The sequence below is a fragment of the Meleagris gallopavo genome, chromosome 5 (assembly GCF_905368555.1).
Source record: "Meleagris gallopavo chromosome 5, MGAL_WU_HG_1.1, whole genome shotgun sequence".
Classification (NCBI taxonomy): domain Eukaryota; kingdom Metazoa; phylum Chordata; class Aves; order Galliformes; family Phasianidae; genus Meleagris; species Meleagris gallopavo.
The window spans coordinates 2,143,142-2,170,185 of record NC_139408.1 but is presented as its reverse complement, the minus strand read 5'-3'; the positions used below and the strand labels follow the sequence as shown (position 1 = coordinate 2,170,185).

The 27,044-nt window shown below is 36.1% G+C and overlaps 1 long non-coding RNA gene across 1 annotated transcript in view; it reads left to right on the top strand.

The window, feature by feature from the left end:
- The window catches only part of LOC146544206 (uncharacterized), a 107,709-nt gene that overhangs the window by 39,822 nt on the left and 40,843 nt on the right, over positions 1-27,044 (top strand). Inside the window, exon 2 of the long non-coding RNA XR_014883332.1 lies at positions 7,692-7,739. This is a non-coding gene — a long non-coding RNA (uncharacterized LOC146544206). The remainder of the gene's footprint in view (positions 1-7,691; positions 7,740-27,044) is intronic.

The following is a 27,044-nucleotide window of genomic DNA, read 5'->3' as shown; positions in this document are numbered from 1 at the left end:
TATGTCCCCAAGATGTTGCTGCGTCAGTGTTTCAGGCCACTCATAATGAAATTGGAATTAGGGATTCTTGACAAGTTCTTTTCATTATTATTTTTTTAATGATGATGGTTTTATTATTATTATTATTTTAACAAAGTTAAAGAAGGGAGAAATGAGAGACTAACACATGAGTTGTTTGGTTTTTTTTTTTCCCACATTTTTAAATCTGAGGTTGATATTTCAGCAAACAAGCTAGATGTTCTTTGGTGTGATGCTGTGGTTGTATCTCATCTACACAGAAGTATATGAAAACTATGCACATAGTTTAGATCCCTAAGCATAATCTGCCTTCCAAATGCTTGAGTGATTCCTGTTGGAGATACTTATGAGTATTTATGTGAGAAATCTGCCCAATATTCATCACTGATCAAAAAGCAAATACAATGTTAGGCATTTATTCATACCCCTTTTCATTGCAGGGGAGTTGGGCTAGATGATCTTTAAAGGTCCCTTCCAACTCTAAGGATTCTGTGATTACTAGGAGAGGAACGTGAAGCAAATCAGGAAACTCACTTGTGCTGCTGCATAAATATGTTTGTAAAGTCGTTTATTTTATAAATTTTGACTACTTCATGCAACCTTGCTTGTTTTGTTTCAAGGATCTAAGCAGAACTTGGAAGGAAAAGCCTTGAGTGATCAAACGTATGGCCTATCTGTCATGTGGTTTATAACAGGGATTAGAATACAGTTCCACAGTTTGGAGAAGACATCAGAGCAAGAGGAGAAGATGAAGTGAAATGCAAATAAAGAAATAAAATGATTAGTTTGTTAATAATTTTATAGCTAGCGGAGGAAATTTTGCACAATTCATACATGTAGAAACTATTGCCAAAGGATGTTATAGAGACCAAAAATGTGAAGGCTGATTTATGGAGTCTGTATTTGTCTACTAAGCTTGATGGTTCAAATATAATTTCCAGGCAATGCAAGTCTGATAGTTTCTAGACGCATTACACAGAGGCAGTTGTTATATGTATAGTCTTCAGCTTCTCCAGGAAAGCATTGCTAACTACTCTTTGTGAAAGTGGATTAAACAGGCCTAGATTTAGTAAATGTTCATACACTCTGGGTAGGTGATGATATAATATTCCAAATATTTCTGTTCTGTAGTATCTAGCAAATGTTAACATATTTCAGAGGCAACTACACCTAGTTTGGAAATATTGAAATTGGATGCAGGAAGAATATGGTGAAACATCTATTTTAGTATGAGAGCATATTTGATGTTTTTTTTCCTTCCACTTGATATTTCTGAGCATTTGCAATTATTTAGGCAAAATGGTACATCACTGCAAAACAATCGCTCTTTTTTTATTCACATAGTTCAGATCTATTTTATTAGAGACATTGCTGATTTGTTGATACCTCTTGAAGGCTTCATTTCTTAAGGGAAACGTAGTTCTAGAGCCAGAAGCCTCCAAAGCCTGCAAGCAGGAGACGGAAGTGAGTGGGCTGATATTGAGAAAAACACTGTTGAGTGACATGATACATTGATTTACAGTATATTATCTTATCTCACATTTTAAAGAGTCAAAATTAGCTCAGGAACATGTTTAGAAACCTAACACCCCAACAGATGGAAAGCTCCTTTCCTTCTTCCTCCCCCAAAATCACCTGGCCAAGGCTAAAAGAGTGAGCCAAGGCTAAAAAGGTGTTTTGGATAATTTTATTTCATTCTGCAAATTATTTTTTTTACACTTCCCAGAATAGGTTGCAGCTCTACGCAAAGCAGAACGCATCTTCATGGCTTTTCTTATTTCCTCGTTTAAAAAATAAATAAAAATAAAACAGGAGTTTATTTTAATTACAGTACATACAGCATGTTGTGGTCTAGTGCGTCAAGCATTGCTATTTTGTGCCTGTGCTTAATTCCAACTTTAGACAGACATACATCATAAGTGTAAACACCTGCCTAGCTTCATTAAGGGTAGTAAAAATATCCCATTGTGGGAGGATCATAAGCTGTGTTTTAGGCAGTTTGTGTGTGATCTGTGACAAGAACATACAGTGCTACATCTTTCTCACTATCTGTATTCTTCTTTGGAGGAGAAATACGTGATTCTGTCCTTGGCCCAGCCTGTGCACATGTGCATGCATACACACAGTATTCCAGCAATGCACGTAGTAATTTAAAACAGTTTTGCAATAATCACATTTCTTATGGAAACAAAATAAATCCCACGTAGGGTTCTAAACATGAGTAACTCGCAAACCATCCCATGTCCATGTCATTTTTTTTTTTTTTAATTCACTCCCCCCTATCCCTGTTCAAGCACTTCTCATCACATCTCAAAAGTCAAATTGCAAACTTGCGGCAAAAGGAGATTGGGCTCCTGACTCCCTTTGATTACAAAAGAACATGGACCAACCTTGTATATTTCAGTGCAGGGATCTATTTACTAGTATGGCTTTCTTGAAGCTCAAACTTTTCTCTCCTCGAAGCTCGTTGATTTTGCTATTATCAAAGTTAGATCAACAGCGAACCACTGTCTACAGTAGGGTCATCCCTTTCTCAATAATATAAAGATGCGGAACAGAAAAGTTGTTAAAGTTTAAAATCATTTAAAAAGTAATGATCGTTCAAACAAAACAGATTCTTCGTATTTTCATGTATTTTTAATACTAGTAGGTATAAATCCAGTTTGTCCTCAAGCTGCTGTTGAAAGCTGCTCATCAACTTTCATGTAGTCTTGGCCACATAGGCTTTCATTTCTAGCCCACATTTCCTCCTACTCAGGAGTTGTTCCTGCTGCTAGAAAAGTCATAGCCCCTACTGATTTCCATGGAACAACACTGAACGTCTGAAACAGAATGACGTGAATGGTTGAAAGAAGTGTATTGACATAGCATATATGGGATATGCAGCCTCTCAGCATCTCTCTCTTTCACTTCATTCTTTCTGTATGGGCATTAGTGTCTTTCTAAAGTCTCAGCCATGGAGAGATCTCTTATTCACAATCTTCCCTGCCCAATTAGAAGTACAGCATGGATAGTTTAACTTCCCAAACTATATAGCAGAGATAATACAAATGCTAAATGAAATTGAGTCATCTTGCATTTCTTTGACTAGTCTAATTTCAAGGACAGTAGCCTTGTGTTTATCTGCAGTATTAGTGGGCTAGTATGCAGCTCTTAGAATTTTGCAGTTGGTTACATTACCTCCAACATTACATGCAGACAGAAGAACAGGTGTCCTTGCTCAGATAGTACACTGCTGTTGAGCCTCTGGAGGACAAAGGCTGTGTTCAGCGAGGAAGTTCTGTCACCTAATAGCACTGCATTGATGGTTTAGTTTATGACTGTCATCGTTAATGACAGAGTTATAATGAGGGCAGAAAACAGGCATGCACTTCAGATGCATGTTTGTGTGCGGAAAGACAGGAATTTGGGCTTTAAGTATTTTATTTAGCAGTTGATGGATGAATTTGGTCTTGATGGTCTTTTCCAACCTAATTGGTTCTATGATATAAACTACTTTGACAAGACATTTCTTGATTATCTAAGTGGGAGCTACAACTTCTTTTTTTCTTTCATTGAGCAGGATCTTTTGACAGGACAAGGGGAAATGGTTTCAAGCTTAAAGAGGGCAGATTTAGGTTGGATATAAGGAAATAGTCTTTTGCAGTGAGGATGGTGAGGCACTGGCACAGATTGCCTAGTGATGTGGTGGGTGCCCCATCCTTGAGGGCATTCAAGGTCAGGCTGGATGGGGCTCTGGGCACCTGATCAAGCTGTAGGAGTCCCTGTTCACCTCAGGGGAGAGGGACTAGGTGACCTTAGAAGGCCCCTTTGAACTCTAAGCTTCTATGGTTCTGCGTTAGCTAAGGTGTTTTGTTCTCAGTTTTTATTTAAGAGAAAATATGTAAAGCAAACCAAGTAAAAAACCCTTCATAGCAGATATGTCCTAAGAAAGCAGGTGATCTGTGAGATACTCTATTGCAGCAATAGGGTCACCTTGTTTGTACATAACACACAATGTTTCTTGTCCAGAACACTGACGTCAGTCCTCCTGACCTATATTTTTGAGGTGTTCAAGCAGTGCAGTGAGGGTAGATTTCCTATAGATACTTCATCCATTCAGGAACACAGGAAGTATTCCAATTCCCTTTACGACAGCATCAAAGCTGTCCATTTTTCTCCACAATTACTTCTTAAATTCTATTTACTATCATTTCTGGTTGCAATAAAATGTACAACTTTAAGCTGAATATGCTCTTAAGTTTTTGCTTATTTATTTACAAATGAATCAACAATGTGACGGACCATGAAAAATTAGGACGTTTAACAAAACAATCTTTCTCAAACAAAAAACAAAAAACAAAAAACAACAAAAAAACCCACCAAAACCTGAAATCTGTGACTTGGTTTTCCTGCCAGTTACACTTTCTTTTAATAAACAAAATTCTATGAGAAATGGCAATGCAGTTATTCTCACGTATCTCTAGGGAATGAACACACAATTTAGAAAACTTGTTAGTAACTGAATCTGCTAATAATGGCTGCTCTAGTACATCTATTATAAGATAGAAGATATTATATCTTTAGAGCTGCGATACTCAGATATTAGTTTCAGGGATCAAATATGAGAGGTTTTTTCAATAACTGTATTTCCTCAGGAGTGCAAAACATGGTAGGCTCTGTAAGTCTCAAAAATATAAAAACAGCAGTACTGAATGAGAGACTTCTCATGTGGCTTGGTGGCCTATTTGACATAGGGAACTGTAGTATTGAAGATTTAACATAGCTGTTCTTTCAGAGATAACAGATAGGTACGGTTCAACTGGGGAATTACATTAAGTGAACTAGAACAGGAAAAATCCTTGTGCTTTGAAGAAGAACCTGAAGGCTTCTGAGAGCTTCTCAGAAATCTTTGAATTACCAACAGCTTTTTCTTTTCTTCTTCCTTTTTTTTTTTTTTTTTTTAAAGGACACATGGAGGCACATAGGTAATAGTCATTTTCAGTATACACTTTTAAATTATTATAATCTATGTTTTTGTTGTAGTTGTCATTCTTTAAACGTGACAGCTATCATGAAGAATATACCATTCTGTTACTATTTTACTTTTGTTTTAGTCCTATTTTGTTATCAGATCTTAGACACAGCTGATGCATTCTTCCAGACCCTGAGCCCCTCCCCGGTCTTGCTGAAGCTAATAAGAGCTGAGAGTGTGAATAGTTTACAGGACCTGGCTTTTGCTCATTTTAACGTTCTTTGCTCAGCCTCCATTCAGTTTATAATGTGAGTCATACTCTTCAGAGTGTTCTGTAATTCCTTTGATTCCCCACTCCACCCTTTGCCTTTTTAGGTTGTCAGCTTAAACCTAGAAGATAAATTAACTTTGTTTTCAGTATCCAGTCAGTAAATCTATCAAGTTAAAGAAATATAAAGGCAACTCTAGGGAGATATTCTATTTTTTACGAACCTAATCCTTATTTTTCCTGGAGGGCTAAAAACACTGAAGTCCTATTAAAAACGTGCTTTCTTTCTTACCTTTATACAATGCTGAATGCCATCTGGGGGCAGGAAATATCCTGAAGACATGAGAAATGGAGGTGGCTGTCATGTTTGATTTAGTTTGTGGTTAGTGGATGTGGGGAGTTAAAGTAGCAAGGAACATGATTTCAGTCCACACAACAGCCAGTTCACAAAAAACAGTGGCTTTTGTTGTTTTTGAAGATATCTCTAAAAGGAAACAGAAAAAAAGAGGTGATAAAAAGATGACAAACATGCTACAAATCCACCATGTTCTTTCCATGTCATATTTTACTTTTCTTTTGCTTCAAAGTATAATTTCAAAGGACAATATATGTAGAATATATTTTTTTTATTTCACTGGAATATAATGTTCTTCATTCTTGCTGCCTTTCATTAAAAAGCAAACAAAAATAGGTATTTTTTCTTTTTTTTTTTCCTATCTGATCTTATGCACCCTGTTAATTTAGCCATCTGTTTTGTTTATGTCTTCATTTAATTTCTTGTTTGTCTAATTAAATTTCCCAAATGAAGCTACTCATTATGGATGTTTTTCTTGGAGTGTTACTTTGGAATAAATTAAACTAGGTAGGAATCTACTTCCTTTTGCCTATTGACAAAAGAAGTTCTCTGATCTGGCCCTAGCAAGATACTGTGATTTCATGGCCAGTCGGAAGCAGTGTTAGATAGTGGAGGCTCTCTGCTCTGGTGAGTGCTCTTGTTAGCATTTAAGTTAGAGAGTTTGATAACAGATGATGATTATTGTTCTCTTACTGGTTAGTGAGATATACTTAAATTCTTAACAGTGTATTATGCTGTAGGTTGGCTGTAGATAGACTGCTCATGTAAATTTTTCCTTCGTGATGGTTTTTATATTTTTATTCGTTTTTGGTTTTGGTTTAATCCTGAACTGGATGGGGAATCATGAGAACTGCTGCTTTGTCTCTGAACTCAACATATATTATAGTGCCTGAGGTAATTTCCCTACTTATATCAGAAAGCTGAAATAGAAAACACTTGGCTTTTCTGTTTCATTTTCCCATTTTCTTTTTTCCCTCCACTTTCCAATCTTTTTTCTCTCCTTTCTCTTCCTCTCACGTCCTTCCTTTTATTTTTTTTTGCTACAAGGTGAGAAACTAATCTTAGTTTATACTCACTAAGTGTAGCAGGATCAAACTTCTGTTGCTGCACAAGTTGTAATTAAATTTAAGTATTTTCTGAGTTTTGTGATATCTCAACTACAAAGGAAGCGACATTACTATAAAGGCACAAAATTAAATTAACCTCTAATTAAGGTTCATAGAAGTTGAAACTAATATATTTGGAAAGAATCCAGAAAATGGACACTAATCTTGTAGACAAGTAGTCATGGCATGTGGTACCAGTACATTGCATCATGCAAGCACTTAGTGCAAAGACAGAGTAGTGCCTGCAAAAAAAAGCCAATGGAAGTAAGAATGTTGACGCTTGTTCCTATTTCCACAGTACCTAATATAAAATAGGATGTTCTTCACTCTATAAGTTCTTCTTCAGAATGCTTTAGCCTAATTTAGAAGATGAAAAGAAAGTAATTGTAGAAGAGAACCTCAAGAAGCAGTTAACTGATCTATTTGGTTGTAATGTATGAGAAGGTAGAAATTTAGTCTCATTTAGGGTAAAAGCTGTGCGCCATACTTGTGCTATCTCTATTTTACTAAATTTGGTGATTTATGTTGGTGGTTATGTGATGAGAGATGGGCTCTTTCTCATGATAGCATGAAACTGCTGTTAACATCACTTTCATGTGAGGTTCATGTTCATTTATATAAGATTTTTGTTTATTTCTGATTTAATATGACTTTGAATAAGATCTGTTGTTTGTAAGCTGGCTACTCGTAAGACCTGAGATGTTAAGCACAAATAATTAAACATTAGTGTTAGGAATACTTTCTTGGGACTATTAATGTTGTACATGGTTTATTATTTTAATGCCGGTCCTTCCAGAAAACTGTATTCTCTAAAGCAAATTCCTTGAATTTTTCTTTTCCAGCTCATTTGTAGAAATTAGCAAATTGTTTGTTTGTTTGTTTTTTTGTTGGCTTTTCTTTTCCTTCTCTTTTAAAATTATGGTGTATTTTACTTATTAAATGCTGAACATCCTTGGTAATTGTTTTATTAAATTGTTCTCTCTCTTTTAGATTTCAAAGACAAACACTTGACAAATTGTGGAGACCCTGAGCAAAGAGGTAAGAGCAATTTTATTCCTATTTAATAATAATACTTTTTTATACTGTTCTGCATGTTAAAAATCCATTATGAATACTTCCTGTGTATCAAATTATTTTGCCAAAAAGCAACACTAGTCAGAGGTAGTTTTCAGTGCCAAGAGAAAACTTAAAGTTTCCACAAAGTTTATTTAGTGCGTAAAGAGAAACAATTTCCAACTATGATTGCGCTTAAAAATAGAGGATAATTCTGTTGTTCTGCCCAGTGTTAGGTAGTAACCCATCTTTGGCAAAGGAAAATAGTGCTTTGACTCCTCACTTACGCAAATGTAACTGAGAATTTTTTTCCCTGAAGTATCCTTTGCTTTGAGAAGTAATTTACATTAGTAAGAGATAAGAGAACTGGAAATTCATAAACCAGCTTAGCTGTTGAAGTGACATGTTGTAGAATTTTCTTCCATGTACAATAAACCGTAGGGGTTTTATTCTCTTTTCATGTACACGTACACACGAGTTGCTTCTCTGTCTTACATACAACTTCTGGTTTTGTTATTGGGTCTTAAATTTCTCAAAGCTTCAACCGTCTTGTTAGGGAGGGAGTTTATAGATGGCTGGAAGAGGAATTTTAATACCTTAAAGTAGGTGTCTAAATGGAACTGTTGGGTTCTTGAAATGCCTATACAGTGCTGCTGGCTTCTCTAGAAGGTGTTTATCTAGTAAGCTTAAGCTCTTTTTCCCTCAACTCCAGATCTCGTTGATGCTGTTTCTGGATATGCATGTGGCTTCTCATAGTTTGATGTCTGAGCCTGGGTGTGATTCCCAGACTAACAATTGTCCTGAGTATTTCTATCTCAGTCCTCTGTCTGAAAGCGGTGATGACCACTTCTACTGGCTGACTTGATATTTAATAGAGTCATCTGGCATATGAGGGTCAAGGGTGTATAACAGTTTATGATATGAATGCAAGTTTTTCCTTATTTTCAAGAAAGCATAGCTTGGTATAATTCCTTGCAAAGTCTGTATTCCATTTTAAAGCTTGATTTTATGGTGCTTTGTCATTCTAAGCAGAGGGCACTGTGGTCAGCGCTTTCTTGCTCTCCATATCTACCTTGCTTACTATTTACAACAGACGAGAATGTTGGTTTTTAATGAAGTGAGTGACATTCATTAGCTAACTACCCCATGACTAATTCAAAATAAACCAGCGAAGTCTGAACAAAATAAAAATAATTGACTTACAGAGATGGTTATCTTCTGTGAATCATCTAATGCCATCTATCTCAGACTGGCGTTTCAGGAAAAATTAGTGAGGATTTTTCCCTTTGTGACATGGTACAGTGATGGCAGATATGTCCAATTAGTGCTTTTTCCAGTAGACAAGGTATTGTAATTATTTTTAAGGAAGAGAAAAGGGGTGTCTGATAAACACGTAAAAGAACTGTCTTGACTTTTTTTCCAAAACATGCCATACTGCATATGTAGATATATAGACCATAAGTGATCTTTAAGAAAACCCCCAAGAGAAACAGCCATCTAAAACAGCCTGGTTAAATTTTATTTTGAAGTTTGGAAACAAGCTTCTATTTACAAATACAGAAATAAAATAAATCACCTTAATCTTTTAAAACAAATTCTATTTAGAATTACTAAGAATATGTAATTCAGATATAGTTAAAGTTCTTGATTTAGGCAGTTTTTTTTGTTGTTGTTGTTTTGTTTTTTGTTTTGTTTTTTTCTTAGAGATTGGTTTAATAAAAAAAAAAAAACCCACAGAACTATGCATGGAGTAAATTTCGCTCCAGGAGAACATATATCCAGTGCTTATTGTTGGACACAGCAACATCCTTGATTCCTCCTTCCCTAAGTTCAGTTTTAGGTGGACAGCATTCTCTTACATCTTTACTTTTCTCCAACTTGTCATTACAGTACACATAAATAATTCAAAAGATTTTTAAGAAAGAAATATTTCTTCTGCCTGTAAACAGCTTTAAAAATTTTGTACATTCCAGACTAGGTATTAGCTAAAATCATCTTTTTGTTTACTTGTTTGTTTTTTTTCTCCATTACCTTTGCTCTAAATATACAAAGCAAGTATTGTGTAAAGGAAACTGGAGGAAATTAGAGAAAAAGGCTTAAAATCCATAGATATAATGTTGGTTTATACTGATACATTATCAGTGTTCTGTTGCAGCTGTCCTATGATACTGTATTTACATGTTTCCTGGTTTGTTTCCAAGACGTGACATCTTGGATCTTTTCTTTGTAAATGCAGTTTTATGTTTACAAAATAAATGGAGTATCTTTGCTGTCTGGAGCTCTGCTGGTTGGACAGCCTACTTTTGAGGGAGGAATACAACACAACACTTACTGTGCTATGAGTGCTAACAAATAAAAGATGCAAATTAAGGTAAAAAAGAGAAATGTTGGAGTTGGGCCAGGAGGATTTTACCAAATCTTGTATTAAAATTCTGGCTCTACTGAGGCAAATAAAACCTTTTGGTCAGTTTAGAGTAAAATTTTACCTGCAAATGAAATACTTTCAAATAACCAGTGAAGATATAATTAGGTTCTAGAGTGAACCTTACTGAAAGACTGGGTTACATTAGAGCTGAAACTTCACAGTGATCATCCTTCACTGTCATGATCCACAAGTGTGGCTTTATCTTAATGGCATGAATAATTGTTATCTTTCTGCTCCTCAAGGAAGGGTACTCAATGCCTTTGATGTGAGCACTTGTTCATACTACTGTACACGAGATTTACCAAATGAAATATCTTAGTCAATAGATAAAACCTAGCTGTTCTGCACTGTAGTTGTATACACAGATTCAGAGCTTTTTGTAATTTGTATTTCGTTTTTAGTGCATTGCACTAAAAATGCAGGAAAATACTAGCAGGACTTGAGAATCGCTGTTTTTGCACTGTCTTAAGCATTTTACTGGGTTTGTCTGGGATGGTTTTAGCTTTCCAGGTTTCCATCTTAAGCTTCTGACTTAAGATTCTGACTAAACACTGAAGTGTTTTAGATACTGCTGTGCAGTATCAAGGCTTTCTCTCATTCTACACCATGTTGAGTAGACTGGGACTGAGTAAGGGACAGGAGGGGGACACAACCAAGACAGCTGACCTGAGATGACCATACGGATATTCCATGCCACATAACATCATGTCTGGCAATAAAACGAGGAGGAAGTTTTTCCAGTGAAGCCATTGTTCAAGGATTGACTGGACATTATTCTGGCAGTGGGGGGTAGTGAGTGACTTCTTTTGCATCACTTTTGTTGGTATTGGTTTTCCTCTTTATTTTCCTTTACTTACTAAGAAGTCATAATTAACCTACAAGATTTGTCTTGCTTTTGATTCACCAATTCCTTCTGCTGGTGGGAGGTGAGTGAGTACCTGGCATTTGCCTAATTGCTGGCTATGGCCAATCCTACCGCAAGCATGAAGCTTGAAATTCACTCTAACTTCCATCTTGTGTGGAACATGGACTGTGAACCAGAAGTGGATCATTTTTAAGAAGTTTTCTTGAAACTCTTGAAAGCTAAGACCAAAACGACTTTACAAAACTTGTACATCAAATCAAAATCTGTTTTATTTCAAGGTAAAGTGCAAAAGATTAATTTTTAGGAGAAACTTCCATACTTTATAAAACTTTATTGAAGTTTTATTTTTTTGCTATATTTCTCATATACCAAATCTCTAGAAGAGTGAACAGGTCTAATCAGATAAAGGAAATAATGATGCAGTCACTATGTCATTCTATACATCACATTTTGGCTTTGAAATCTTTTTCGTACTTTGTTCTTCTTCAGATCTTAAATTCCTCCCACACCTCATGCTTTGGCAACTGATATGGAGAGATTTCACTACGGTAGAAACTACAGGCTGAAAACTAGTTAAATTCTTGGAAATTGAATAAATTCGTTATGTTTCATTCTTGTATATTTTCCTATAAAAGGAAAAAGGATACTGTAACTCGTAGTGTAAAACCTAGTAGTGTGATTTAGAACTAGAAAATGTGGCTTTGGTTCTATGTGATAAATTTATCACCAGCTCCATAAGGAGGTATGAAAAAGAAAGAGAATTTTACTTTACTCCTGTTTGTGAGAAAGCGAGGAAAGAGGAAACTATACTCAAAACTCAAACAAAATTCATTTTAAGATTTCTGAAATAGTTCTGTAAAACAGAATGAGCCTGGAAAAGAAACAAAAATCAGTGAACAAGATTTCTATCAATTTATTTTTTTTTTTTTTAAACACTGTTTTAAATTTCATACATTGATCAGTGTATCAGCAAGGGATGCTCAGCAATTAAATATTTGAGGCAACAAAATATTCGAGGCAATATCAGACAGGGAGAGCCACTTTCCTCCTTTGATTTATTGACTATTAGGTCTTGTTTTCCTACCATCTAAATTCTGACTATGATTTTATTTTGATCCCTTATTTACATAGCACAGGAATCAGAAATGAGATCAAAGGGAAAAATAAACTTCCTGACATTATAGAACACCATAAAAGAGAACATGCATTTGAGAGCACGTGGGGTGGCAGTTTGTCTTCATCTGCTCTGCTGACCAAGACTGTTAAATCTGTGCTAAAAATCAGAGGCAGGGAGTAGGCTGGGACACATCCAGGAAAGAGAGAAGAGGGAGTGATTATTTTGGTATTTCTCAATTGCAAAGCCTTTCTTACACAGTAATAAATAAAACCTTGGTTCCCAGTGGCGAGATTGGGGAGAAAGGATGGGACACCTGTGAATTATTTTGCCACCTCTCTTGCTCTGTATAGCTTGGCAGCAGAAAGTTTAGCCTTTGCTGCCAAGTGTGCATTTGGAAGCTGAAAAAGTCTAAGTACTGGACTGCAAGTCCACTGGTTGTGATAGATTTCTGTCTCTCACGTTACCCCCCAATATATGAAAACATGATCATCAAGAAGATGCTGTGGAGTGGAAGGTCACTGTCAGCAATATCCAGGAACAGAAAAAAAAAAAAAAAAAAAAGAAGTTTTTATACTGTATTGAATTTGCAACTTAAATTTCATCAAGTTCATTCAGTAGTTTCTACAGACAGCAGTTCTGTATTACATGAGGAGAGGACTTTACCAATAAGAAAGCTTGCATGTTTTTAAAACACTATAGGAACTGAAGCATTTACAAGTGAATGCTCTTTAGGAAATAATAAACTCTTTACAATCAATTTGTAATTAAATTTGTGAGTGGTTTAGTTGTTATTAGGGATCAGAGTAAATGTATTTCTGTTGGTTTAACAAGTTTAGAAATTGAGCTACGCCCAAGAAATAGTAGTGAAATGGTTAAATACAACAGATTACCCAGAAAACTTATTATGAGCATAGAAACAAGCATACAAAAGCCCTTTTGGCTTTTGTTTTGCACAAAGGAGAATTCTGCATTTTCCTGTTGCATACTTTTACTATTCAAACAGGTGTACTGAAATTTATCTCCAGAGATCCTTCCAAGGAAATTACATCTTTAAAAATTACTTTCTCTGCTATATATAGTAGAAACAATGCATCTCCTCTCTGGAATAGCCTGACATTATGCCTGGAGAAGAGAAGGCTCTGAGGAGAACTTACAGCAGCCTTCCAGTATCTGAAGGGGGCCTACAGGAAAGCTGGGGAGGGACTTTTTATAAGGGCAGGTAGCAACAGCATGAGAGGAAATGGCTTTAAACTGGAAGAGAGTAAATTTAGACTAGATATGAGGAAGAAATTCTTTACTGTGAGGGTGGTGAGACACTGGAACAGGTCACCCAGCAAGGCTGTGGATGCCCCCTCCCTGGAAGCACTCAAGGCCAGGCTGGATGGGAATTTGAGCAACCTGGTCTAGAAGAAGGTATCCCTGCCTATGGCAGGGGGCTGGAACTAGATGATCTTAAAAGTCCCTTCCAACCCAAACCGTTCTGTGATTCTAAGAAATTTCAGTGTGACTCATTTTAGGGATAATTGTTTCAGTGAAGATCAGACAGATCCAACCCACTTGGTCTTTTGTTCCCTTCAGAAATCTAGTGGTTCTCATTTCACGAGAGTTCAGTATACGTGCTGTCACTTGACTTCATCCTTAGAACATTTCCTCATACGTTTCCTAGGTCTCAATGTACCATTATCCTTCAAAGGAAAAATCAGCTTGTTCACTTCATTCACTTCATCCAATTGTGAAAATAAGTGGATTGTCCATCTGTAGCCATGCCTAAATTAATGATTTTGGAGACAAAATATGAAATTCAAGTCTAAAATACAAGCCAAGCACAATTTACATCTCTAAATGAGTTGACCGTAGAGCTATAGTGCCAGCTTTCTGCTACAAACACTAGCTGAGATCCCTGAAGTCTACACCCCAGCAGGTAGCTCTGTTTCAGGCTTACTTCCTGTTCAATACTTATGGTTTAATTTCCAAAAGGGCACTTTTTTTTTTTTTCCCCTCAAATCTCAGTAGGGATCCTGGAGGTGTTTGACATGCACCAGAAATTTGAGTTCAGTGTTTCAAATTTGGCTACCTATTTTCAGAAATTCAGATGAGGTCTTACGCTATCTTGTTTTGAAGGACAGCATGTAAGGTCTAAATTCAGTTTCCTCGTTCCCTAGGATAAAACAAAGATGTTTCACTGTTTTTATATTTGTACTTGACTTGAGATTCATGCAGTATTTTTGCTAGCTGACAGCAGAATTGCCCCTGGTTGGTAATGCATCATCATCCTGTTAAAACTATGCTACCTACAGAACTCATGAAGGTTATGGGGCAAACAAGAGCACAACTGGAAGAAAACTTGAGGCTGAAGGCCATTACCTAAAGGAAGTGAAGTGACAGGAAGAAGATTTAGAGACTGCTGTCAGTACCACTCAGAAGAAAATAATAGCAGAAAATAGAAATATACCTGCAAACAGACAGTAGCCTTTCATTTTTCTGCAGTTTAGTTTCATAGTGTTAGTGGCTGCATTGTGATCTATGCCAGTGGTGACAGAAAGGTTCAAGTGATAACTGAGGACTTCTTATTTCACTGACTTGAGTGGCTCAGATACTCCCTAAGGAGCCACAGAGATTCCTTACCCTTCCCACAGCGTTTAGCTTATGCCTGAAGGAAAGCAGTGGTGTGGTTCTTAGGGAGAGCAGTTAGAACCGTAGGCACGTTTCCCAGATAACTGGTGTTTAGTAAGTTGGAACAATTCAAGTGATGGAAGGGAAGTTTGCCATGATCACAGAGTAATAGCAAAAAAAAAAAAAAAAAAAAAAAAAAAAAAAAGGCAGAAGTTGTGTTTTCTAGTAGGAAAGGAAAAATAATGCTGATTTAAAAGCACGGTGCCAAACTAGTGAAAGAATTGTGTATAGATTCTGAATGTTTAAAAACAATGCGCAAAAGTTGGGAATTTAATTAACCAAGGCTGTATTCACTGTTACATGGCGTATCACTAATCAAATATCTAAAATTCTCTTCCAAGTTTGTGGGTAACATTATTCTTTCATTTGATGCTTGCGTGTCATCATTTACAAGGTCATGAAAATGCTATATCAACTTCCGTAGTAACAACTGGCTCTCTGGGAGTTCTGTAGTTGCAAATTAATTTAACTGCAAGTCACAGAGGTATAAGTTATTATTATAAATTAACAATTTGCTCTATTTTTGGTAATTTCACAACATTATTTTCTGGTTAATTTTCAACCTGTAAATCTTGTTAAATTTAAGGAGAGAAGTATATGCACTTATTATTTATTTTTTTCTGAAAACCATGATATAGGTTATAGTTTTGTTTTTATTTATTTACTTACCTCCTTCTCTTCAGTACAATTTTGGCTTTTGATCTCAACTGGACCATGAATTGTTTGAAACTTTGTGGAACTGTGCTATTTAATTTTTTTCTGTCTATCTCTAAACCATCAAATATTGATTGTTTTAATGAAAATAAACTCTTCTTTCTGTGTACCATACGTAGCAAAATGGTATCTTTGTTTACTCGTATAGGCACAGTGATAGTAAGAATAATAAATCATTAGTTAATAGCATAAAGTCTATACTAATAGTCACAGAACTATTTGTAGGTTGTGCTCATGAAAACCAGGTGAAAGCAATCACTAGTCCTACTTTGCTACGTAGGAGAACAGCTCTGTTTCTGCACAAGACTCTTTCTACATGCGTAGAAGCAGCTATGCAGAAAACGTTCTTCAAAATGACTTTAGTGAAAATCAAAATCTAGAAACAAAATGACTTTTGCTGCCTCTAAGATCTTTAAGAACTATTGCACACATGGATTATTAAACTGGTACCAATAACAGGTATAGCTTTGGGGTCACTCTAATTGACCAAGCACAGCTTTCACATTAGAGATTTTAGAATATGAAGTTCATTAGCATTTGCCCTCAGAGTTGATGTTTGAGACACCATGGATGTTAATGTGGAAGCTCAGGAAGGGGAGATTATTTTTGCATGTTTTTGTAGCTCAGGAAGGGAGATTATTTTTGCATGTTTTTGTCTTTGTTTAGGAACTAACAGTCACACTTCTTTTCAGTGCACCAATACGTATTTAGTGTGTTCAGTGGAACTGAATATCCTCATGACTTTTGTTACTAGTATGAGAATTATGGCTCATTAATTTTAAATCCTGGGATTTTTTGAGATTTATTTATATTTAATCACCTAAGTTCTTAGATTAGTTTTGTAAATTATTGTAACTCTCTGCCTCTATTCAATTTGGAATTGATATGCAACCGTGCTGTGGAGGCTCTTTAATGGAAGCTGAGTTTGAACAATATCTTAAAGTTATTATTTTGCTGCAGAATAAGGGATTTCCCGTATGAATTTGCAAGAACAGAACAGTAATCTTGTGAGTGTTATGCTTGTAGTTCTGCACACTATGTTCTGCACATTTCAGCACAATTCTATGGTGGTACCATTTAGTTTATTGTTGCTGGTTTTTTTTACCACCGTAAGAAACAGTGTGTATTCTCTTATTCAGAGCATCTATAAGAAAACATCTCCTTTCTGGATGCAGATAGAAGCTGAGGATTTGGGGTAGGCCACAGTCTTATGCAACTGAAAGGGGAGGAAACACTATCTTCTCAGACTGTCAGAGAGCTGAGTCAGATTTCAATCAGAGCACTTACTTCATTCTGTGAAAATAAATGAGGTATAGGAGATTTGCATTAACAAATAATCAGACTTGCTTTTGCATTGTCTCTCAGTTTCTGTTCTTACTGAGATGTTCTGTCAAATTGTTTTGATTTTGGAAAACTGTGAGCCATCATCTTTATTCATCCTTCAGTCACCCTGCTTAGCACAAGAGGAATTACTGCTTCTGTGTGTGAAGAGGAGAGGTCTTGTTTGCTCCTTAAAGTTGAAAAAGAGTAACAGAGGACGTTGTAGAAGTTAGAGAGAGTGGAGAAGTGAAGAAATGTGGAGCATACCAGAACCACAGTATTTCTGTTTTTGAAAAGAGAAGAAAATGAATGAAATGTTCATAGACGGAACAGTGAGGATGCAGGTTCCTGGGGGAAAAGAGCATTATGTTGGTTGGAACAAGGTCTCAGTTTTTTTTCTCTGTGGAAAGACACAGACTTACAAAAAGAGAGGAGCAGAAGCTATTCAAAGAAGTTCATGTAGTCAAAAACTCTCTAAACTTTAGCTTCTATTTGACGCTAGGGACAATGCTGTGTGTTCCTTTTACTCTCTTGTAATTCAGTCAGTCTGACTGACTCACACATTCATTAACCTCTCAGAGGGGAATGTTGTTGTTGTTGTAGACATGGCTGCCTCCCATCCACTGGGTGAGGGAGATTTCTCTTTTATGAGGTTGGAGCTGGAAGAAAATGACAAGAAAAGTATCAGCTTCTGCAATTCAACTGAGGATACGCTTTAGGTGATTCAGGTAGAACTGTTTGGGATTTTAAGACAGGTTCCCAGAAGTTTGGTTCCTACCACTGTCATGAAATCTCAGCTGAACTGAAATAAAAACTGTTCATGTATTTGACTCAATCTACTTGGGAAATTGTAGAACCTTGTCAAATTCTGGCTCCTCTTCACAAGTCAAATTGTATATTGATTTACAGTGAGTAAATAAGATGCATCTCTAAAATTAAAATCTTTCTATAGTAATTTTACTTATTTTTGTTCTTATGAGAATCAAAATTAATAGCTACAGCTGTGGAACGGTTCCTTTTTTTTCTTTTCCTTTTTCTTTTCCTTTAACATCTTTCCTGTTAAGAATGACACTATGGTTAAAATTTCATTATATTTACTAATGTTTAGGTTTTTTGAAACAGCAACATAAACTTTTTGTTAGGTAAAAACTCTGGAGAAAAGAGGAGAAACAAATTAGACTAAACAAAAATTCAGAAGGAAGAATATATTTAACCTTGTGTATGGGATAAAACAACAGGAAAAAATAATAACTAATAATGTTCTGAATTGAAAACTAGCTCTGAGTCTCATTAAAACCTAAACTGCTTTAGGCTTTCCCTTCTCTTACCTGCCACCCACTGAAGACCTATGAGTCACCAACTATTCAGGCTTCATCTGAAATCTTTATTAAATTATTTTAAACCCTAAAGCCCTGTGTGATAATAAAAACAGAGTTTATACTTTTAAATCATAGGATTATCTACAGATTGCAAAAATCACAGTTTTCTGGGTCTGTATCTACATATCTAACTACAGTATATGTAGTTGTATAGTTTTAATCCAAAGAAGTAGATTATGAAATATGCCCATTTTTAACTTGTAACAATTTACTGTTCACAAATCAATACTTTCAGGAAATAGCCAGAAGATTTTCAGATTTACCCAGCATACCAGGCTCTCAGCTGTAAACAAAATAATCGCTGAGATTCTTCCTGATATTTTTTTAACATTATTTTTGGTTAGTTAATGCAATTCACAACTATGATTGATTTAAGATTATTCAATAGAATAGAGACACAAAAAGCAATGTTTTGTCAATATTTTTCTCCATCAACAAGAGCTTGACTTTGGTCACTGTCCAGATGCTACTCTGGATTTACATGTGCAAGTAAATACTTGCTGTTTTCTCACCAAGGTATAGATAGCATCTCTCTGGATAATTGCAAGGTCGTAGTTTGTCTCTTACTGAACTGGTGCAACTGCTCACTGAAGGCAAATGGACCCAAGTGACAAATGGTGCTTGAGATTCCTAAATTTAGCAATGCGCTGAGATGCTTCTTAGTTTCTGCTGTGTGTCCCAAAGAGCAGTCACTATGAGCACCTGCCTCTGGAAGAGGTTTTACAGATGTAGTTTCTGTACTGGAAAGACATCACTTTTGGTGACACCACAGGTGAAGGGGACATCAGCACATCAGCACTTCTACTGGATGGGTTACCTGCCCTCTCATTCAGCATTTTAGATTTTATTGATTTGCCTATCACTGTTAATTCTCCACGTGTATCTTACACAAAGTTAAGTGATTTAGCTATTAATAAGGTATAATTTCACTATCCTACCACGTGACTGAGCACCTAAATGGTAAAGGGCTGTGATATTTAGCCCCTTGAAATCTTACTATGAATTCATGACGGAACAGAAAACACAGACAGGCCTCCATTTTTTGTCCAACCCTTATTTGTCACCTTTCTGTAGGGTATGGATTAGTACACTGGTAAATCAACATTCTTACAGGTTGAAGGAACAACACTTAACACATCATTGACAAAGGACCTGGTGAGTTGCATCACATAGTCCAACAATAGCACAATGTCTGAGGCTGTACAGTGTGCACAATGACGTGATGCAGAGAGCTATGTAGAGGTTGAGAGTTCTGTACATTAAAGCATTTGCTTACCTTCAAACAGATGAATAATCTCACAGAAATTATTTCAAATTTGTGAAGTCTCACTGAAGCATGTGACTAATAACTCTGAGACATCAAGGCATTAATCATGTCTGAGTGTCTTCATCGGTAGATCAGATGATCGTTCAGAGATGGTGATTTTGTTAATATTTTTCATTTAACTCCTTTAAAATACAAATCTGTGTCTCAAATGACTCACAAATGGAAAGAGCAGTTGAGAAGATCAGCACTAGTACCAACCTTTTCCCTGCATGAACTAGACCAGACATACTGACATACAAGTATAACTTCTTCCTCTCGCTGAGTCTGAAATGGAATGGAAAGCGCTGCCCACTTCCTCTGTCCCCCACTCCCTCCATTAATTAAACGGATCCAAAAGTGATTCAGCTTCACTTTTTAAGATAACCTTTAATTATGACAAATCCTGAATCTGGTCAGCTGATATGGCTAGTTGCTTTATATTGCTTAAGAGAGAACGGAGTCCATAATTTGTAACTATTTCTTTTCCTATTTCTTTTCCATTTATGTACCTCCTCTGTATTTCCTAGGTTTATTTTGTATGTGTTAATTTGCATTTTTTACTCTAGCCTATTTTATTTATGCTTTGTCTCTTTCTTGTTAATGTACATAGGTTGTTTTATCATTTCCTTCTCCTATTTTATTTCTTCTCCCTTGACCCTAATGTTTGTAGAAGTAAAAAGTAAAAACACATCATCTCCATATCTAAAAATCCTTAGAAACTTCTTATTCAGAAAAAAATATATTTAAGAAAGTGAATACGTATCTTTCTTAGCAACCTATTTTGTTGAAAAATAAAAAAGAAATACATTTTAAAGTAGTTATTCAATTATAAATAATTAGAACACAGTGAATAATGGTTGCAGCCTGGTGCTGAATCATGGACCTCTTTCCTTGATGCAGATCACCAAAACATATAGTGTTTTAAAATTAATTAATTGCAAAGGTCAACAAAATAATTTATGGGACATATTACGCAGATCAAAGAACTTCTGGTGCTTTTCTAAACTTGTAATAATGTAGACCATCTCAAGTGCTGACCTTCAAAAGACCGTATTTGACGTCACCATATCCTACTGAACTGATTGCCTGTTCATTAGGTTCATAGCACAACAAATTTTCTAATCCTTACACCTAAGCAGATTACACTGTTTTCTAGTAGATGCTGCCCTTTTCTTTTTTAAGCACTTTTTCAGTTACTAAGTTATTTTTGTGGAAGAAATATTTTTGACTGTTCTTCCAAAAAGCTACTATAATTTCTCCTTATGAAATAATAGAAAGGATCAAAACAGAAAAAAAGAATCCTATAGGATTTCCAGATTAAAAACAAAATGTAGAAGATGGAAAGGGATGTTGTTGTTCCCATAAAAGGATGAGCGTGCAGATGAATGACCAAAAATGAAGAGCTGTAGGTACCTTCCTTTCTTTGATCCTTAAATAAACTAATCTACCATTGTACCATTGGTCCACAGACCCACCCTCAGTGCTGACAATCTGCCTGTATTTCCTCTTTCTGTATAGGAAAGAGAAGTGTCTTTATAGGTGTTTTCTAATTCTCACTCATTTTAACCTCTCATGCAATAAAATGTTGGAGGACGTGTGCCTGGTTATTTATTATTCCCCTTGCAAAAGCAGCTTGCATGGATAAACTGAGTGTTATCATTAAATGCTTACTGTAACTCTTCCTTGACATACTTAAACAAGTTTTCTCTCTGTTTCTCTTGTCTAAGCTTTTATATTTTTTCATACGGTACATTAGCTTTTCTTTGCACAACAGGCTATTGACTGTTAGGAGATTGGAAGGGTAAGGGAAAGGAAGGCACAATGGAAGTGAAGAACTAGGTAGAAAGTTTATCAGTCATAGTATTTCACATACATGTTTACTGGGTTACTGTTGTTCTTGTCATTATGAATAGTATTTACAGTATTATTTTAATTGCTCGGTGTTTACTGATTTAATTATTTTTTTAATTAGCTATACTTATTTTTGGACATATCTTTAACATTCAGATATCTACTGGTATTAAACCATATCACATGCATTACTCTGGAGTTATCTTAAGCCTGTTCCTATACTAGAAAATTTTAGTATTATTTTTACAACCTCTGTTTTCTGTCTCTGGTGGAGATGAGATTTGAAGAATTAATGCTCTTTCATCCTATCTTTTCCATTCTTGTGCTCCAAAATCTCGGAGAAACTCCCACGTTCCTTAGTTTAAGATCTAGCTTTCTTGCCTAAGAGCGACCCTTTGGCTTTTTAGGATTCATTTTGTCCTATTGCAACAGCTTTAATAAAATAGCGCATTATCCACTTTGCTGAAGTTATCTATGTAGCTATTTAGATATAAAAATAAAATACCAAATGTGTCCATACTGATATATCTTAGGCTTGTCAGTCAAACTCGCTATTTGTACTTGCTTGTCTTCCAGGAAAAGAATGTTCTAAAAGCAACATGTCTTTTAAAGTAACAAGAGGAAAAAAACAGCATGCTGCTTAAACTCACTGAGTCTATCTGAACCATGAGTAAAGTGATGTTTTCTTAACTATAGTAAAGTTAAACCAGCCCACAGATACGGGCAGTTGGTGTGTGGGAAGCACACCAGCATGTCATGCCTGAGAAATAATTGCATTGTGATCGATATTTTTTGCTTTCACTCTCACTCAGCTTCCAGCAAATGGATGTTCTTACCCCACACACTCCCCTTACCTGACGCAGGCCGTGGGAGTCCAGACAAATGAGAGAAAATCTGTTATGATCCCAAGAAAATCAAACTTTTCTCTCAATATTTTAAATAGAAAGACGTAACTGTTTTGTTGTGAAGAGAGAGTGTGGATGAATTGTCCAAAACATACAATACTTCTCCAACTTCTCTGCAGTCTTCTCATTTAGGTTGCTTTTATCCTGTAGTATCCTTCCTCTAATTTCTCAATGACTTTGTACCAAACAATAGGGAAAATCTGAGTTGTCAGACAGTCTCGGGTCCTTCTCATCGTATATTGTGGAGTTTTATTTTCAAAACAGACGATCATTTGTCTGAAAACACCAGCCCCTAGGGTCACCTTCACAGTCTTACTCAACAATTACACAGCATATAGGAAGCAATGTGGAGCAGATGTGAATTTTTTGCTTGTGAAAAGGCTTGGTGAACTCCCCATAAAGCTTTCAGGTTTCAGTCTCTTTGGAAGCTTTCAATATTTTGCCTTGAACTACCCGTAGAAGTAATATTTTCACTCACAGATCTAGCCATTCTACTGTAACATCAGTGAATCTGCCTGGTTGATACATTGCAAGGGAGGAGTTGATGAGAAACTGTCTTCGTTATGGCATGCTTTTCAAAGCTCTGAAAATAAATCCAATGCTAATTATCTTAAAGCTATGTTGTAGAAGTTGCTATTCTGAACTTAAACTAGAACTAGCTTTGTCCATATCTCCAAATTTAATTGGATCTATGTACGAGGCTAGTTACCTTTGGCAGTAGTCTGAGTTGACTTTTCTGTGTTGTTAAAATTTAAGTGCAGACTGGGAATATCCTAACATTTAAATATGCACCTGTGCTTTCAGTATTGCTGGTGCTTTTGCAAGCACTTCTGCATGGAATGGGAGCTGCCGTCAAGACTATTTGTTGAGCACTTATACCTTGTATGTCTGCACCAATGAAATCAGAGCTGTGCAATGCACAGCTTAATTAAAGCGCTACAGAAAAGTCAATAGTATAGATTGACACTAACCAGGGAAAATGTAAGCTCTTTATCAAATGAAACAATGCAGTTAAACTAGCAATCGTAGTGATTGTATCAGAAGAATAAAATAAATACAATGCTGCAGAAAAAGCATCCAGCCCTACTTTAATGCAGTTGCCCCTAAGGCATATGCCTGTTTCTTTAAGTAAGAATTGGCAACGTTTTGATGAGTATTACAGAAAGCAGACATGACTGTTATCCTATTGAAATCTGCTTAGTGACATCTAGAAAAATTTATTTATATGTATTTAAAGCTAGTGTTATGTATATAAGCTCTATTTGTATATATATAAAGGGTAATAAGGCTGGCCAAACAATATAAAACTACAGCAGAAGCGATAGAAAATTGTGTCCAGCGTATTTCTTTATGCCATGAGGACACTGGTTGAGGAAACAGAAAAACAGGTAAATCCACGGAGCGAAAAATAACGTCAGCAGACAGAAAACTTTGCCAGGTTGTGTTATATTTCATAATATATTATATTTCATGTTTTCTTAAAGTCCATGTTACCAACCATGCCTCCAATCAGTGTGATATGCCACAAATAGAACCTCTCCTAGTGACTTCCTGCTTACTGTTAGAGGCGGTGATTCAAAATCAAAATTGGTGTCACAGCTTTAAATTGTAGTTTTCAAAGAATATTCTTGTCTACTATTATCATGTGTCACCACGAATAACTGTGCTTATGCAAAGTATACCTGTTCATCCTTTCACATTAAAATTTCAAACTTCTGTCATGCTGTAGTGCAAGAGTATCTGGCTTTAATATATGAGAGGCACAAAAGAAAGATATCTTTATACTTCTAGATTGAGAAACATTTTTAGTTTTTTTAAAAAAAGCATTAGGAAAAACTTAAATATATATTTTACTGAATATCTAAGTCTTTGTACTTGTATCAATACATTAAGCAAAATGTTTACAGTCGTCCTTCTATTACTAGGAACAAACAAGTTGAAAACTTACCAAAACTATAACTTATTTTAAACTGTAGTTTGCTGTGCTTCCTTGTAAAAACTACTGTTAAATTTGATAGGTTTATGTAGTGTAAGGTATAAAAAATATTATGGGATCTAATGAATGGACCAGACAAGTTCAAATAATGTACCCAATACTGTAATTATAGAATTGGCTAATGAATGTAATAAGCTATCGAGATATCAAAACTGAGTAATTCTGTGTGTGTGTGTGTGTATGTGTGTGTCAGCCTTATGGACCTGTAGTGATAAAGCCATAATCTTTTAGTCAGGTAATGATGATACGTTAAGAATCTCTGATGTTGACTTCTGTAATATTTCTTGAGATAGATTTGGGTATTATCATATATATGTACACCTAAAACAAAGTCTTACACCTCACACAGAGCTGTGTTTAACAACAGATGCTTCAGGAAAGGGATCGTAGCACCTGCTAAATTTGTGCTGGGCTGCAATACTATTTTTATGTAACTGTGGCTTTTCAAGAAATTCCTGAGATAGACTATCAACTACAGCAATTGAATGCCTTTGAGAATTGTAGGGAGCTTTTGGTTTGCATTGAAAAGGGACTACTTGTGCTGAATGCAAGAAACAAGGGTGATAATGTGTATTAATAATGAAATATGGTGTTTTAAAACTTCCTCCTGTCTGCTGTGTACATGAGTTTCTTGACTCAGAATATGAGTGGAGAGTTGGTTCTATCATGCTAGGCTTCACCCATTTCTTTCCCTCAAATAAGCCCATCTTAATTAGTAGAGGCTTTTTAAATGTTGTAAGACCTAAAGGATATTGATGCTATCTAATAGCTAAGCACAAGTGATAAGTACTTTTTGGTTTTTAGTTTTTCCTACACATACAGAAATCCTCATCCTATACCATGTGCCTAAATTTCCTGTGAAGTGTACAAAAAAACCAAATATGTCTATCTATGGACAACAAGGAAACAAATGGTTTTGATGAGGTTAAACAACCAAGCAGCTACATGACTTTCCTCTTAAATATAAATACTCTTGCTCCTGCCCCACTAAAAGCAATAGTTCTGTGAGAAGGCACCCAGCTAAGAGATGAAATAATTTCCATTTACATGAAAGCAGTCAAGGACCTTGCTCCTGTTGACAAAAGTTTTGAGTTTGATTCCTATACGCTTTTGATTTCTGAGGTAATGCCCTAAAGGAAGTATGTAGGATTTAGTGAGTGTTTCTTAGTTTCCTTTGAAGAGAAGCTTTTCCACTTTGAGTAAATAGCCAGCAATAAACTGGAGAAAGGGCCTGCCCATTGTCTCTTTCTGGGTGAGTGCATTATTACAGTCCCTGCAGAGTCAGTCTCTCTTGCTTGTTGATACAAATATGTAAGTAGCATAAGGTGAATGCACAGACAATTTTACAGGATGATATGGCATAACAGATGAATGATTGGAGGAGCATAATAGTGGGGAATTGAAATACATGCATACATGAAATAAGTGCATACAACAAAGACAAGCTTAATGCATAGCCAGCCAAATTAAGTGTAAGGAATCTAGGTATGGTGCATGTCACAGTTCAGTCAGAACAGCCAAGGGTTCTACTCAGGTTAATGAAGCAGAGTAAGCATCTTCCACAAAACACCCTAAACACTCTCTAAAAACAACTCCTTCCATGGCAGTGGTGATGATGAATTATTTCAAAAGCTGAGTGTTTTGTAATGAGTCTAGTGAGTCAAATTGCTTATAATCTAATGCTTCTTTCAAGAGATTGGCTTTAAATACTGTGGAAAATACTAGAGCGAGAGAACTGTGGACATTTTTGTGTCTTATTAACTCAGAAGCTGATGTCTGTCTTGACAAAGAAGTTAATCAAGAAGTGAAAAAACACACCTGTTGTGTCTACTTGCCACCAAGCTAACAGCTATTTTATTAATCAAGTTAAATGGAAACTTATAATCAGTGAGCAGCAATCAGCTGACACCAAAAATTGAGACTTGTTGTTTGACTGACTCATTAAATTTCTTTAGCATTTTGCTCTGGTTTTTAGGAAGAAATGACATGATCATATGTAATTATTTTAAATATTTTATAAACTGCTGAGAATTTCCTAATGTTGTTTTCTAATTATGAAATATAATTTTAGGAAAAGTTTGTGGCTGTTGTAGTATAGCTAGGTTGAGTCATTTGTCACCATAAGGTAGCAGAGACATCCTCACTCCTGTTAATAGAGCTATAGGAAATATATATTCAGTGTGTCTTTTTATTTAGGCTTTTATTAAGTATCTGTACCTCTAGTCATTACTGCTATTTTATATGTAATAGGATAAGTTTTACATTGTCTGAATATTGAACAGTGCTGGCAGCAGTGGGAAACATACTATACTCAAAACAGGGCCAAGTGTCGGGTCCTTCATTTTGGTCAAAACAACCCCAGGCATCCTACAGTCTTGGGGAAGAGTGGCTGGAAAGCTGCCTGATGGAAAGGGACCTTGGTGTACTGATGGACAGCCATGATATGAATATGAGCCATCAATGTGCCCAGGTGGCCAAGAAGGCCGATGGCATCCTGGTTTGTATCAGGAATGGGGTGGTGAGCAGGACTGGGGAAGTCGTCCTGCCCTGTACTCGGCACTGGTGACACCTTGAGTCCTGTGTTCAGTTTTGGGCACCTCAGCACAGAAAGGACATGGAGGTGCTGGAGCAGGTCCAAAGAAGGGCAACAAGGCTTGTGAAGGGCTTGGAGAAGATGGCCTATGAGGAGAGACTGAAGGAAGTGGGGCTGTTTAGTCTGGGGAAAAGGAGGATGAGGGG